At 42.6% G+C, this 16,896-nt stretch overlaps 2 long non-coding RNA genes across 2 annotated transcripts; one reads left to right on the top strand and one right to left on the bottom strand.

Annotated features, from left to right (window-relative positions):
• Positions 1–681: 681 nt before the first annotated feature.
• Positions 682–8,986, bottom strand: LOC112673410 (uncharacterized). The gene is made up of 4 exons (XR_004809000.2): positions 8,612–8,986; positions 7,845–8,105; positions 6,191–6,304; positions 682–2,042 (listed from the first exon to the last, which is right to left on the bottom strand). It is a non-coding gene; the product is annotated as an uncharacterized LOC112673410 (long non-coding RNA).
• LOC125753546 (uncharacterized) lies at positions 8,660–13,440 on the top strand. The gene is made up of 2 exons (XR_007405634.1): positions 8,660–10,097; positions 11,908–13,440. It is a non-coding gene; the product is annotated as an uncharacterized LOC125753546 (long non-coding RNA).
• The last annotated feature ends 3,456 nt before the right edge of the window (positions 13,441–16,896 follow it).

Raw genomic sequence — 16,896 nt, 5'->3', positions numbered from 1 at the left:
CCCTTTGAGAATGAAGCCAACAGGAAGACAGAGAGAGAAGCGGTCACTAAACTAAGTCCTAAATCCAGGAGTGACTCAGATTGGTTCTCATTCCTAGACATTCCAGTTTCCTCAGTCAATAAAGCCCCTTTTTTGTTTAGGTCCTTTTGTGTTGTTTTATTGTCACTTACAATCGGACATATCCTGCCTTATAGCCTGTCCCACCCTGCTCATGAGTATTTTCCTATAATGTGGAAGGCTCTTCTTCGAATGGTTACCTTGCTCAAATGAGTGACCCTGCCCTGGGGACTGCCTCTAGACATAGACGAGTGTCCCCAACAGCTGTGTAGATTCCATGACCCGCCCTCCTGGTCCCAGTTGAACCCCTTCTTCCCCTGTATTTGCAAGTTTCACCTGGAGATGTTGGAGTTACGCCACATTATTGGGAGCACTTGAGAGAGAAGAGCCATAATCCTCACCAAGTCCCTAGCTATCCAACGGCTGCCATGCCCATGGCTGCTTTCTTGATTTTATGAAAAACCCCAACGAATGCCATGTTTTGGCTTAAGTTATTCAGATCTGCCTTCTATTAACTGCATTAAAAGAATCATAACTGAGACTTTCCCCCAAAGGACAGCACAGGAGCCAGTGGGAGTCAAGACGATTTTAGGTAGTAGAGGAATATTTTGCTTCTGACAATTATGTATTTATTTTCACGTATATTCTGAAAAAAAATTGCAACTAACACATCTTAAGGGATTTCATGGATATCGTTACTTAGGATGAAGCTAAAATGAGTATTTTTTTCAATCTGTCAATTTCAAGAAAAACATTCAATAAATGTTGGCTGAGAGCAACAGAAACCAAATCTGGTTAACTTAGGAAACCTGCAATTTCTTGGCAGGAAATTAGGAAGTCCCCCCTTCCAAACTGAGGGAAAATCTAGAGAAAGGAGCTAGAAAACTGAGCAGGAACCAAAGGCAGTTGTGTCCGAGAATCCAGAGAGACATTCTAATTAAGACACTACCCCCCAAGTACCATGGCCACTGCCGCTACTAGACGTCGCTGCCACTGGCTTTGCAACACTGCCCGATGCCTTTGCCACAGATTCTTTCTAAATGAGAGAATTTCTGCGTGCTCGAGGTTTAAGCACAGCAGAGCCTCGTGTGACCTGAGCCAAGATGCCACACACCTGTACCACAGGGGGAAGGGGAAGGGAGTACTTACCAGTGGGTCTCAAACATAGCTGCCCATTGCAATCCCTTCTGGAGCTTTAAAACATGCAGCTTCCTAGTCCCACCCCAGACGTTCAGATCCTATTGGTCTCAAGGATAGGCTGGGCATCAGGAGCTTTTAAAGGTGTCCAGGGGATTTTATGGTGCAGGCTGGGTTGAAAACCAGTGGGCTAGATCATCTGGCTTCCATAGTGGGCAATTTTATTCATCGAGGGGAGCTTGGCTTTATCTGAACTCTCTCCTGCTTTCCACAATTGATTTCCTTGCTCTCCTTATATGCTCTAGTGCTGAGGCTGTTTTCAGCTCTTTCAATTATGCGATTTCCTTATCTTTATACTATGGAGAATACCTTACAAGATTTCTTAAACAGCAACTAAATTCATCTGCCTGTCATTTTGTTTTCATTATCCATGATAGCAATCTCTCGCATAGCTTATGAGAACCTATCAAGTGATTGGTTTCAAACAAACAAACAAAAATCCACCCAGTCAACATTTGTCCCAAGGTGGAGGGGTGGCTTGCTGCTTCCGTGGCTTGCACATGATATGTGTCCGATTCGAGTGTTCGCTCCAACCCACAAAGACTTCTCTCCTGAATCTACGGATGTTTGTTCTTATCTGCTGTTCACTCCTTATCACAAATAATGGTGTGCTGTTTTCTGGAATGTGATGCAGTGGCCGATGTTCTGCTCCGTAATGAAAGCAATAATTCTGAAAGCATGCCGAAGGAATGAAGATGCATGGTAATTGTCAAAAGTTCTTCGTTTTGAAGGCGAATAGGCATTTGCTCATCGTGGTTGACAGTTGATGGCTTTCAGCTGTAGAATGTCTGTAAAAATAACAAGAATTTTAACAACCTAACTTCTGTCTTGCTTTCGGATGAGATTATCAACAAAAGGAGGTCTGGATCTATGGAATGCATGAGAAGATCAAACTCAAAGTCATGTTGAACCACAGCTGTGATTCCTGGTGATTACCCATCTGGCTTACCTGGGTACCAGCCTGCGACCACCTGCCCCAGAGTCAGAATCTGATGATGCAATTGGTCTGTCTTTTCTGACTCTTAGAACCTAGGGTTTCCCTACCTTTGCTCTTCTGACACTTGGAGCTAGATAATTGTTTGTCGTAGGAGGCTGCCCTAGGCCCTGGAGGATGTTGAGCAGCATATCTGATCTCTCTACTCAAGATGCCAGGAGCACACAGGCCTCCTCCAACATTGTGTGACAACCAAAATTGTCTCTACCCATTGCCAGATATGCCCACATGGCAAAATCACTCCCAGTTGAAAACCAATGTTCCAGTCCTCAGTCCCTATTAGAATCACCTGGAAAGCTCAAATGCCTTGACCCCCACTGCAGTGGACTCAATCTCCAGCATGGAGCCCAGGTACCCGCACTAGAAAAACAACTCAGAGATTCTCAAGCACAGCCTGGGTTGAGAATCTCCATCCTCATGCAACTAACTATGTGTGGTGCCTCTTCGAGTCCTTCTCAAATACTTTTATAATCCGGCCCTCCACTTAGCAACACATGAGCAACTACTATGTAGAAACAATATTAGCTATCATGTCGAGTACCGTCTCGTGGAATTTGCAATTTAATGAGGTCATGAGAGTGCAAGGGAAATAAATTGTTTTTTCATATGTGAGGACATGTGGGAAAATACCTAGAAAGGAGACTTAAAAGGAGTAAGAGGAAATGAGTGCTGATCTGGGAAAGGAGAGCAAGGAAGTTAATGGACAGATGGGAACACAACAAGGAGCCCAGCAGGGGCGAATGTGCCCCCCACCTCTGAGAGGACACAAGAGGCCTGGGGCGCTTTGATTTTTTGAAGTTCCTGGTACATTTTTAAATGTAAGGGGTTATACAAATTACCATGTATGTTTAGCATTTACCTTTTTTTAAATAACAACTTTGTTATATTCACACACCATAAAACCCACCATTTCAAAGTATACAATTCAGTGATTTTGAGTATATCTACAGAGTTGTACAATCATCACCACTGTCAAATTTCAGAATATCTTCATCACCCCCAGAAAAGAAACTCTCATCCATTATTAGCAGTCACACCCCTCCCCATTCTTACAAGCCTCTAGCCCTTGGCGACCAAGAATCTGCTTTTCATCTCTATAGGTTTGTCCATTCTGGGCATTTCATACCAACAGGACCCTATAATGTCCGGCCCTTGTGTTTCACTACCTAGACAGCATCTAAGAACAAAACAAAGCAAAATAAGAAGGAAAACAAAACATCCTCCCAAGAGGCAATGAAACTTGGTGCCTAAGAGATTTTGGCATCAGACCAAATTAATTCCTCTACCCTCTAGCTGTATGGTCTGGAGCAGACACCCAAAAGCATCCCCAGCAACCTACTCACTGACCAAATCCTATGCAGAGAGCCTGGGAAGGCTAGATGGGCATTGTCCTAGCCACTATAGTTTTGCTAAAAGGAGAAAATGGAAAGTCTCAGCTCCTAGGAAAGGTCTTTCCTTCTGTGATTACAGAGATGTGCTTGAAGAATGTGTGAAGGCAAGAACCTTGGACACATGACCACCATATCGCAACCATGAGGGAAAGGCCAAGAGGATCGCAGGAATACCAGCCCAGATTCTGACACTGTTGAGCTACTGAACCAGTTCCAGCAACTGCCTTCTCACAGATTGGTATGCCTGAAAAGCAAGCCTGTGTGTGTCTAAGCTACTACCACTTGGGTTATGGTTACTGGAAGCATCGAGTATCCATGACTGAGGCAAAAAGTTATTTCATCTCTCTGCACTAATTCATGTGTTGGTGGGTAGAGTTCCCTTACCTACTAACCAAGAATCCCTTACCATGGTTGAACAAAGAGAGCACTTTCCTTTTGGGAGTGTCTCTTTCCTTTGGGTGCAAGCTCCTGGGATTCGTGTCTTGTTCTTGTTTGGCCAAGGTATGGGCATGTTAGCCATCCTATGCTCATCAGAAACTCCTCCCTGGATTTGATTCTTGAAATCGAAAGTTTCTGGAGTACATTCTTTCTAGTAGAAGAGGGCTGACTAGTTAGACTCTTCCCAACACAGCGCTGTCCTCCTATTCACTCATGCATGCATTTATTCCTTCACTCCAAAAAATATTTAGGGAGACACTACTATATGCAGATGTGAGGATATGGAATTGAAGAAAAGAGGCAAATTCAAGTAACTTCTATCCAAAGAAAGGGAGTTAGATTGTAAACAGATCAGTGTCTTATATAATATCAGATGGTGATGGGGCCACAAAGAAAAATAAAGTGCAACGAAAGGGATAGTGACAGGAAGAGGGGAAAGATGGCTCCTATTTTAGAGGATGACCAGAGGAGGCTTCACCAACAAAGCTGTGTTTGAGGAGAGAGGCTCCGGCAAGAGTGTTCCAGGCAGAAGGTAGCGCACATGCAAAGGCCCTGAGGCAGGAGCACTCTTGGTGTATTAATGGAACAATGAGGAGGAAGTCAGTGTGGCTGGAACAGAAGAATGGAAGGGAAAGATGACAGATGAGAAAGCTGGAGAGGTGACAGGCACTGGATCAGTCAGATCAAGCCGTTTACTAACACATGAGAAACTTTTAGAAGGAAGGATGGGATCTGGCTTAGGTTTCAACATCCCCCCCCCCCCCCCCCCACCTAGACAGACCATCAGGGAGGAGAAGGAAAGCAGTAAAACCACTGAGGAAGTAATGGCAGTGTTTTAGGTGAGAAACGACCCTAGACCCGGGGTACAATCCTGGGGCCTAGACCCGGGGTACAATCCTGGGGCTTGGAAAGCGGTCCGATTCCAGATATATTAAGAAGAAAGAGCCAACCAGATCTACCAAAGGACTGGGTGTGGAGTGTGAGAGGAATAGGAGAGTCAAAGATAACTCCAACATATTGGGTCTGGGGGACTGGGCGAAGGCAGGTCCTGTTTGCCAAGGCAGAGAGTCACAGGGACATTGAGCTGCCAGTCATGACCGGGGCCTGTTCTGTGGCACGCTGGGCTGCCTCTCGCAGAGTCGGCTCCCTCAGCGTCCCACGGGCTCAGACCTCCCAGTATTCTTGCAGTAGCTCCCTTTGGCCTAAAATAACCACAGTCCATTTTCTAGCATTAGCAATCAAAGCCTTTTAAATGATAAAAACAGGCTGAACCGGCTTCTGAGCCGGTGTCCGCACCGGACCCTAAATGCCATCCCGACCACATTCTGAGCAAGAACCAACAGATTCACCATGAACTTTTGGACGCCACCCATTTCTCCGTTCGAGGCTGATTTTTCCCTCTCACGGCATCTCTCCTCAAAGAGACAGATTTTGCCAGTACAAGGTGGGGAAGTGTCAAATACTATTAAAACTTGATTGCTAATTCAAATGCTATTGTGCTTGATATGCTTGTCATGTAAAAGTGCACAATGTAGCTTAATAAAATTGATAGAACTCCCTTTGAAGATATTTTTGTCACAGAGGCACTCAATAAAACTGTTTCCATCAGGCCCTTGTGCCTCTTCGATATTTTGTTAGCGACACATTTTCGTGAACTAGTCCAGGGCCTGGCAAGGCGTGTTTTAGAAAGAAATGTTGGAGGGGGAGGGAGGGGTGTTCAGATTTTTCTTTTTATTTCTTGTAATTAGGAAGACCTCCACCAACTGCCTAATGATGCGGTTCATCTGGGTCACTGGGAAACCGAATCAAAGCTGTTTTTCTTCAGAGTCATGTGCGATCAAATAAATAACCCACAGAGGTGGCTGCAGCTAACTCAGAAATAGCTCATTATAAACACCAAGTCCAAAAATTAATCTAGTCAGGGAAATATTCCTTTTCTTCTTGTCTACATTCGACCAGTGTTTTCAGCCAGGGACCCAGGAGAACCTCAGATTCACATTCGGTACCAAGATGGTGGAGCTTGGCTCCCACCTTTGAACATGGCCAGAGTGGAACAGAAGGAGGGAAGTGATTTCTTAGTGGTAACACTGACGAGTCTTGGAGAGATACTGACCCGAGTTCAAAGCTGGGTGGTTTGGGGAATTCACATCATCCTGGAGCTCAGATCCCACGTCTGGAAACTGGGGACCAGATCCTATTACTACTATGAGAGGTAGTTCTCTTTTGACTGTAAGTGACAGAAAATTTAATTCAAAGAGACTTAAGAGAGAAAAAAAAGACATTAATTGACTCAAACACTGGAAAATATTGAAGAGAGAGCTGGCTTCTAACCCAGCCTGACCTGGGGGCTCAAAAGTCTCCTCAGCTCTGTTTCTTGGCTCTGACTCTACCCCCCACCCCCACCCCATCGGCTACCCTCGTAGGATGACCGGCTCCGTATGATGGCAGGATGGTGGCCAGCTGTTCTGGCCTTATGGGTTTTTCTAATGAAAAATAGAATCCCCCTCCCCGACCATATGAACAATGGCAAAAACTGTGTCACGTGCCCATCTCTAAATCCACCCTTACACTTGACGGGATGAGCACTGGGTGTTATTCTATATGTTGGCAAATTGAACACCAATAAAAAATAAATTTATATAAATAAATAAATAAATAAATCCACCCTTAAATCAGCAATGGTTGATCACACGCCCCACGATGGGGCCGTGCATGGGGTCACATTACTCAGATCACACAGATTTGGGGTCTTGCTAGCAAGGAAGAAAAGAGGGCAGATACTGGAGGTAGAAGGAGCAGGTTTTGATGTTGAAAGTCTGAAAACAAAAGACACAGCCGTCCTTGTCCTTCCGTCCTGAAGCTCACAGACATTTCAGGTGTGGGTTTGAATCGGTTTGGTGTTAGTCTTAAATGCAAAATGATTCAACAAGGGAGAAATGAAAAGATAAGTGAAAGAGACCAGTAATCTTCTTAGAGCAATCACTCACCTTTTTGCTTTTCTTATCTCTTCAGGGGTTTTTTGCTTAGGGTTTTTTGTTTGGGGTTTGCTTTTTTTTTTTTTTTTTTTTTTGGTTTGGTTGGTTGGTTTTGTTTTGTTGGTTTTCATTTTAATGCAGCTGAAGTACATCTGCAACAGTTCCGTACTCTAGCAAAATCTGGGATTCAGGCTTACCAGATTTCAGATTTACTGCCTTCAAGTCCCCCCCAAAGGCTAATTATTTGTAAACGGCTTTATTTTTCAATCCTGATACCTACCTGTAACTTATGTGTTTGCCAGTAAATTAACGCACTGAGAATGACTTCTCACTCAAGGTACAATGAAAACATGAGAAATGGGTTTTAATAAAGAGGGTTTGAAAGGGGATCTGAGGGAGAGCAGAGAGGCACTCGCTTCACATCGGAACATTGAAAGGACACGGGGAAGGCATGAAGAGTCTCCGTAATTACTCTATCATGGAAACTGTGTCCATCGATTGTCGGTGGTTGGCTGACTAGAGAAGACACTTGCTGCATGATTAAATGTCATTTACATAAAGTATGAATTACACACCATTTGAACAGAAACTTCATTTCCTAATAGAAATATATTGCAGGTCTTTGTCTCATGAAAAACTAATTATTGTTTCTTTGTGAAAATCAAATAATAAAGAAAACCTGAAAATCTCTCTCCTAGCCTCAACCTCCAGGGAAAACTACTTGTCACACATCCATCTCAGGCTTATGTTTGTGCCTCTTTACGCAAGCATACACAGATTTTTAAAACAAACCTGGAATCGTGTGATAATGTCAGGGGCCAGGAACATTTATGCTCTCCTCACCGTGTTTCCCTGTAGAGGAGCCACGATCACTATAACACTCTTGCTCCTGCCCCAACTGAGGAGTGAGTTCATTGATGGATGGGTGATAGCCATCGGTCCTCCTTGCTCAAATGGACGAGGTAGCGTATTAAAAAGCTACTTGCAATCTGCTCCTTCTTCTCTGCCCCAGAACCATGCAATCTCTGAGTCAGCAATCTTCGATAAGTGTAACTTTTCCAAAAAAAAAAAAAAAAAGTGTAACTTTTCCCTGGATGGGTTGTACCCAGGTGGATGCACTTCCAAAAAGATTTCATCAGCAATAAAGCTGTTTTTATCTCCATCTGTTTGACTTTCTGCCTATCGAATTATTTCCCCAGATAAATTCCTAGACATGAAACTGTTGGATCAAGGCACATGGACACATAAACTTATTGTTTGTATATATGTGTATATATACACACTTAATAGCAGCTTTCATTCAAAAAAAGTCTATGTCACAGAACCTTAAGTGTCCACTTTCCCACATTTCTTAGCACAGAACATTTCCTTCTTACTGTTTTCCATCTCTCCGAAATAAAATGATTTTATTTGCAATTTTGTTATTCCTGAAGCTGTACCATTTTTCAGATGTTTGTTTAATATATTCTTTTATGAATTGCCTGAGAAATTAAATTGTATTATAGCCAATGTTCTGATAGACACGTGTTCAATGTCAAATTACATCTCAAATGCCTCACCCCGCCTCTTCTCCCAGAGTTCTTCAGATGGACTGACTCATCCTAAAATCAGGACTCGGAGTTCCAAGGGAAACTATCTCTGGCTACTTGGGGGTAGAAAAGGAATTTAAGGGCAGCCCGGGTGGCTCAATGGTTTAGCGCTGCCTTTGGCCCAAGGCCTGATCCTGGAGACCCAGGATCAAGTCCCACATCAGGCTCCCTGCATGGAGCCTGCTTCTCCCTCTGCCTGTGTCTCTGCCTCTCTCTCTCTCCCTCTGTGTCTCTCATGAATAAATAAATAAAGTCTTTAAAAAAAAAGAAGAAAAGAAAAGAAATTTAATAAATGTCATTTCATGGTCAGAGAATCCTCATGAGGGACAGAGAACGAGACTTGGGAACGGCTCAGTCAGGAAGAATGCCCATAGTGGCATCACAGAAATGTTCCTGGCATCCACCAGTCCCCCTCTAGACGCAGACCCTGCAGCCACCTGCACTGCTGTGTGGGCTCTGGACACTGTCCTAAAGCCCCTGCAGCTGCTGCCTCCAGAGCCTGGGTGGGAATCCCACTCTACTCACCTGCTCCTCTCACCAGGAGGAATCTCAGGATCTGCAGTGGGTGTCAGACTGTGGCTGTCCTTGAGCTGCCGGAGAGGTGGAGAGGATGAGCCTTCTCTGCAGGTGACAGGGACTTACAACATGGAGACTCACTCATGTCTAGAAAGGATGTGAAGAGGGTTTGAGCAGCCAGAAGAAATGGCAAGTGTCCACCATGACGCTTGGGGGCCAGAACCACATATTGTGGTACCTTTGGATCTTCTGAAACTTTCATCTGTTCCATCTAACTCAGGCAGTTGAGTCCCTCCTCACCTCGCACGACACCTATTATCCCATTTTTATACATGCCAATATCTCTCTCTGGGATGCTCTCCCTTTCTGCCACAACCCTGCTGGTCCAGGCAACACCCCATTAAAAATCATGCTTAAAATATATTGCAGAATCTGAAGTTTCAAACTATCTTCAATAAGAAAAAAATCAATTTGCCTTCTGCTTCTTTCTTGCTAGATTTAGAAGGAGACATTTGGCCCATTCTTCTAGGAAGGATGACTTTCTCCAGGATGGAAGACAAACATTCTAAAACAGACATGATCACTGTCTTCCTGCTTAGAATCTTAAAAAAAAAAAATGTTTGCTTAATGAATGAATAGAAACTTTTTCCTTAACCTAGAATTCTTGCAGCCATCCCTTGCTATTTTTCCTGCACCTGAATGATGGAGCCCTGTGGAGAAAAATCGCCTAATGGTGTTGATTGATGTCCTGACAAGTGTAGAAGGATGTGAACATGTTTTGATAGGTACACTCTACTTGCTTGACTTTGTCTTTGCTACACTGGATGGTGCCTTCCAGAAATGGTGATCAGCCTGTTGTGTATCCCAAGAACTGAGCTTGAGGAAGGAGGATGTATTTTCATAGTGTTAGCAGCTGGAACTCCTTTTAACAGGCAGTCAGGTGAGACAGCTTTCAAGGGGGCAGCGTCTGCATCCACTCTTCTCAGTTGAGCCAATCACACTAAAAATTCCCAAAGTTGGAATAAGTGGACCCTTCCATTACAAAGTGGGCATTGGGAAAAAATCCCAAAAGAAATAGGTCGAAATTATAACAGTGGTTACCTTTGGGAGGTTGGACTAATGGGATCCTAGGTTTTATATTTTTAGTTTTTTCTTCTTCTATAGCATGCATTTCTTTTTTTTTTTTTTTTTTAAGGATTGTATTTTTAAGTAATCTCCATTCCCAATATGGGGCTCCACCTCACAACCTCGAGGTCAAGAGTCACATTCCCTCTCCTGACTGAGCCAGCCAGGTGTCCCTGTGTGCATTTCACTGTAAAATAACAGTTCCTCCTGTATCGTCCACCCCCTCCCACTTCTCTCTCCCTCATCAGCACTGTGGAAGGTCTGCCCATCTCTCAAGACCCATCAGGATGCTACCTCCTTCAGGAGCCTTTGCTTCTCCTCCACAGCTGTATTCTCTCTCTCTCTTTCTTCTCCTCCTCCTATAACACAAAAGACCTCAGGCTGGCTCCACCATCCCTCACTTGTCTAACCAGGGATTACATTTAATTAATGTCTCGTCTTAGTCTGTCCTGTTACCACCACCCACCGTTGTGAGAACATACTCTACTTAACTTTTTTATTTCAAGCCATGACTGGCACAACAGCTTACACAGATTAGATATTCAACCACTGTTCAGAGTATTGAATTCTCTTTTTTTTTCTAACCAAGGAAAGTTTACCTTATCAGAATAACGGCCTCAAATGCCACTTATCTCTAAGAAATTAAATGAGTTTGGAGTTGGCATATGCTTGAGGAACTAGAGGCTGAAATTTTTCACGAAATCCATACCTGGAGGCCTCCGTTCTCACAAGCTTCAGGGGATCTCCACAGCAACTTATGTGAGCCCCTTCCAGATCAGAGTTTTACTAGGTGATTTATGGGGGTGAGAAGTAGGAGAATATGATCCTGACTGTAGAAATGCTGACAATAAAAAATGTGAACTTATTCTGTGACCCAGAGACCCCGTAGAGATCCATTCCACAGACCCACCCACATGGGCACCAAAGATACATAAGCAAGGTTGTTTGAAATACTTTAAAAACCAGACACAATCTCATTCTCTGGGTAAATAAGTGAAAAGATATTCCTATTGACTATGGAATATTCTCCGGTTGTTATAAGGAACGAGGAAGATCTATAGGTATTGAAATGCAAAGATCACCAAGGCAATTGCTAACTAGAAAAATATATCAATATATCAATACATAGGCTATGATTCCATTAAGTAAAAGTAATAGAAACAAACGGCTTCTTTTTAAATTTCACATGTACATAGGAAATGTTTAAAGTATACACATTTACTTGTGAACAGTGATTACTTCTGGGGAAGGAAGAGGATTTTTCTGGAAGGGATGAAGAGGGACAAAAACCCTGCATTACAAATAAAATTATGAAATATTTGCTGTTTGAATTTGTGTCAAAGCGCACGTCCCTATGTTACATGCGTCATTATAAACATTTTTTAAAAGAATCGTAATTTCAGGGCAACATTATAATTCACAAACATGTTTAGATGAAGACTTTTGTAGAACACCATGGAAATCCGTTTATTAAACTTTAAATAATGAAAGTTTGCGTGTCTGCTTTATGTCAATATCTTATTAAACTATAGCCTTAAACTGTAGCAGTTGAAGGAAAATGTAATGCGGTGAAATAAATTGAGAAACTCCTATTGAGTGATTTATTTTTCTTTTCCTGAAAACAGGGGGGAAGTCATCATTTTCTTAAAGGTGGCATACCTTCATTTCAAGAACACCAGCATTTCATACAGTGTAGTGTGAGAAGCCCAAATCTAAAGAGAGAGGTAAAGAAACTGTATGAACAGGAATCAAAGAAGAGCAGGCGGTGATTTCCATGGATCTAAGACAATACAAACTACACAGACGGAAATCCTGAAAGACAAAGTAAAAGAATGTCCTGGAAATTGTTTTAGGTAACAAAAATCACTCTGGAAAACCAGCAGAATAATCCCCCCACCTAGACCACCCTGCCTCCCTTAGACATGCCGCAAAAGATCTAAGCAGACGGTATTAATATTTACAATAAATTTTCTTTGTGCAGTAACATATATAGAGAAACAATAGCCAAAAGACCTATGGGATTACAATAATTTAAACTTATGTCTTTTGCTTCTATTGTACCGTAATACCGTGGGGATTTTATACATATTGAAAGATTCAGAATCATGTTATACTTCTTAAAGAGGAATTTCACACATATAAGCCGAAAATAAAACAATGTCTGGGAGAAAATTTCATAACATGCTCAACAAGAATTGTATCAGAATTCATAGCCCTATAGTCATTTTTTTTATTATTTTTACAAAAAGGAAGATAATGTTAAATATACGACTAACGCGCGCCCTCTAGTGGCGCACAGTGTTTATACAAAGGACTCGGAATTTGACCTATTTCCAGAAAAGGGTTGCCTCTCAGAGATGCTACGGATGAAAAAAGACTCTGCTTCGAATATATGGCTTCGAATCACAGCATTCTTTGTTCAAGCCACTGCATTTTTTTTAAATGTTTCTCCTTTTCAACTATTAAATTAAACGCAGTTGGTTAGTCTTGAAAATAGCTTTTTCTTCTCGCAGCGCATCAAGGCTTGAAACCGCAATCACTTTTTCTTATTAAAATACCCTTCTTTGTTTAGGAATCTTTGAATGCAAACATGACTTCAAATGAATAGGAGATGGGGACACACATCTGTCCCTTTTTTAAAAAACTTCTCTTCTTTTGCCTCCAGCACAAACCCGCTGGTGCCTCCTTGTGGTCTGATGCAGACGAGGATAAAGACAGAATTAAAATCCCTCTTAAGGCAGAAGCAAGAAAGGGGCCGAGGAACCCCGCCACAGCATATTTCAGAAAAGTGCCCGCCACCAGCGATCTCTATATACAACCATTAATCATAGTTGATCCCTATTTGGTGCCACTCAAGTGAAAGGGGAAAGACTTTAAAAGCCTCGCATACTAAGCAGTTTAACAGCCATAAAGGTCTACAAAAGGAGTTTCACTAGAACAACAAGGTTTTCAAAGAAACACAGAAACAATGAGCTTCTGCAGCAGGAGAGAGCTTGGAGGTTATTTTACACAATATCTCACTTTCGCTTTTACCATATTAACATCCCATCTGTCCTTAAGGTTTGTCTTTTATGAGCTTGACTTTTGTTTAAAGGAAGATCAAGATCACATTCTACAATTAGAAACTAACCACAAAAATAAATAATTTTTTTAAAATACGGTATTATCTGGGAGCCTAGGTGACTCAGTCCATTAGCAACTGCCTTTGGCACAGGTCATGATCCTGCGGTCGGTGGATGGAGCCCAGTGTGGGGCTCCCCGCTCAGTGGAGAGCTTGCTTTTCCCTCTCTTTCTGCTTCTGTCCACCACTCGGGCTCTCTCTGTCTCTCTGTCTCCCTCTCAAATAAAGTCTTTTTAAATAAATGATAAAGTAATTTTAAGATAGTATTGTTACAGTCTAGGAACTGGGGTTTGTACTCAGGCTGAGACCTGCTCGATTTTGTTTAAAAAGGAAAGGTTGCCACTCTCTTACACCACACACAAAGGTAAACTCAAAATGGATGAAAGACCTAAATGTGAGACAGGAATCCATCAAAATCCTGGAGAAGAACACAGGCAACAACCTTTTTGACCTCGGCTGCATCAACTTCTCGCAAGACAAGTCTATAAAGTCATGGGAAAGAAAAGCAAAAATGACCTATTGGGGCTTCATCAAGATAAAAACTTCTGCACAGCAAAGGAACCAGTTGACAAAAACCAGAAGATAACCTACAGAATGGGAGAAGATATTTGCAAATGTCTTACCAGATAAAGGGCTAGCCTCCAAGATCTACAAAGAACTTACCAAGCTCAACACTCAAAAAAAACAAATAATCCAGTCAAGAAATGGGCAGAAGACATGAACAGACATTTCTCCAAAGAAGACATACAATTGGCCAACAGACACGTGAAAAAATGCTCCATGTCACTCGGCTTCAGGGAAATACAAATCAAAACTACAATGAGATACCACCTGACATTGGTGAGAATGGCTAAAATTGACACAACAGGAAACAGCAAATGTTGGTGAGGATGTGGAGAAAGGACTCTTGCACTACTCGGTATTTATCCCAAAGATTCTGATGTAGTAAAGCGAAGGGACAACTGCACCCCAATGTTTATAGCAGCAATGTCCACAATAGCCAAACTGTGGAAGGACCCTCAGTGTCCATCGACAGATGAATGGATAAAGAAGATGTGGTCTATATACATTATGGAATATTACTCAGCCATCAGAAAGGACGGATACCTACCACTTGCTTCCATGTGGATGGAACTGGAGGGTATTATGCTGAGTGAAATAAGTCAATATGGTTTCATTCATATGTGGAATATAAAAATTAGTGCAAGGGACCATACAGGAAGAATGGGAAAATGAGTAAAAATCAGAAGAGGAAGACAAATCATGAGAGACTCTTAACCCTGGGAAACAAACTAAGAGTCACTGGAGGGGAGGTAGGTAGGGAGAAGAAGTAACTGGGTGATGGTCATTAAGGAGGGCACGTGATGTGATGAGCACTGGGTGTTATACGCAACTGATGAATTATTGAAAACTACATTGGAAACTAATGATGCACTACATGTTGGCAAATTGAATTCAAATAAAAAAAATGTTTTAAGGAAAGGTTGCAAAGTATCAGAGGTGTCCAGGAGAAAGTGGCACCAGTGGAGACTTTCTTGTCCATGTTTCTGGAAGAACTAGACAAGAATCAGGAATCACTTTCTCACTATGATCCAGTGTCATTTGAAACTATTGTCCAACTGGTGAGAATGGCTAAAATTAACAACTCCAGAAACAACAGATGTGGGCGAGGATGTGGAGAAAGGGGAAACCTCTTACCCTGTTGGTGGGAGCGCAAACTGGTGCAGCCACTCTGGAAAACCGTGTGGAGGTTCCTCAAAAAGTCAAAGATAGAGCAACCCTATGACCCAGGGATTGCACTACTAGGCACTTATCCAAAGGATATGAACGTAGTGATCCGAAGGGGTGCCTGCACCCCAATGTTCGTAGCAGCAATGTCCACAGTAGCCAAACTGTGAAGGAGCCGAGATGTCCTTTGACAGATGAGCAGATAAAGAAGATGTGGTCTATATACACAATGGAATCTTACTCAGCCATCAGAAAGGATGAATACCTACCATTTATATCAACATGGATGGAACTGGAGGGTATTATGCTAAGTAAAGTAAGTCAATTGGAGAAAGACAATTATCATATGGTTTCATTCACATGCAGAATATATGGAATAGTGAAAGGGATCCTAAGGGAAGGAGGGGAAACTGAATGGGTAAAAATCAGAGAGGAAGACAAATAATGAGAGACTCTTAACTCTGGAAAACAAACTGAGGGTCGCAGTAGGGAAGGTGAGTGCGAGGATGTGGTAACTGGGGGATGAGCATTAAGGAGGGCACATGATGAGATGAGCACTGGGTGTTACATGCAACTGATGAATCACCAAATTCTACCCCTGAAACTACTAATACACTATATGTTAACTAAACTGAATTTATATTTTTACTTTTTTCAATATTTTATTCATTTATTCATGAGAGAGAGAGAGGCAGAGACACAGGCAGACACAGCTCAGACACAGGACTCGATCCCAGAACCCCAGGATCACTACCTGAGCCAAAGGCAGATGCTCAACCACAGAGCCCCCCAGGTGCCCTAAACTGAATTTAAATTAAAAAAAAAATTCAAAGATGCTTTCTTGAAAGAAACAAACAAACAAGCAAACAAACTAGTGTCCATGTAGCAGCAAAATCACCTCCCATAGTGCTAGTGGTCCATGTTCACAGTGTAAGAAATCTTCACCAAACCCCAGCTTCTCACAGGATTGGAGAAAATAAAACTTGAGAAGAGAAAGTGCCTTGCCCAAAACTATTGTAACCAATCAGCTTGGTGCCCGCCCTCAGCTGCTCAGGTGTTTCCACTGCTGTGCTCTCCGGGGCAGCTCCCATCTCTTGGCCTGAGATCATCTCTTGCCATTCGAAAAACCTTCTGATTAAACTTCATTCTTCAAGACTTCTCCTCACTCCTTGTCCAGTAGATAGTGACTGGATCTGAGTGTCCCAGAGATTCACAAAAGTATTGAAGGGGAGGCTGGACACCCACAAACCCTGGCATAGAGGAAATTGTTGCTCAGAAGTTTAAGCTGCTGGCCTAAAATCACAGAGCCAGTGAGGGGTGGAATCAGGATTCAAATTCAGAGACCTCTGTCCACCCCCATTTTATTGCCTCATATGCTTGGCAGGGCAATATATCTCCTTGCTTAAGGGCATGACTCAACAAAGTCTTGCAAAAATATTCATGGGGGAACAGCTGTGCCAATTTGTCCTTAAGGAGGGAGAGATGTATATACCCAGTGGCTCCCAAAGGGGTCAGGACACGTAGGCACCTGGCATGGGAAAGGCCCAGCAACCTGACCACCACACATCCTCATTAAACCAGCCAGGGCTGCTGTTCTGATGATTCTTCTCCAACATACAAGCTCTCCTACTACTAAGGAATTTTATTCCTCTAGGCTTGCCCACACAACATCTAGAGAGCTCAAATCTTAATCTTGTAACTACTCATTTTGGAATTGTGTTTATTGAGCATGTATTCCATGCCAAGCCCTGTCCTGTGTGCTTTC

The sequence above is a fragment of the Canis lupus genome, chromosome 24, assembly GCF_003254725.2.
Source record: "Canis lupus dingo isolate Sandy chromosome 24, ASM325472v2, whole genome shotgun sequence".
In the NCBI taxonomy this organism is placed as follows: Eukaryota; Metazoa; Chordata; class Mammalia; order Carnivora; family Canidae; genus Canis; species Canis lupus.
This window is presented reverse-complemented; position numbering and strand designations above follow the sequence as displayed.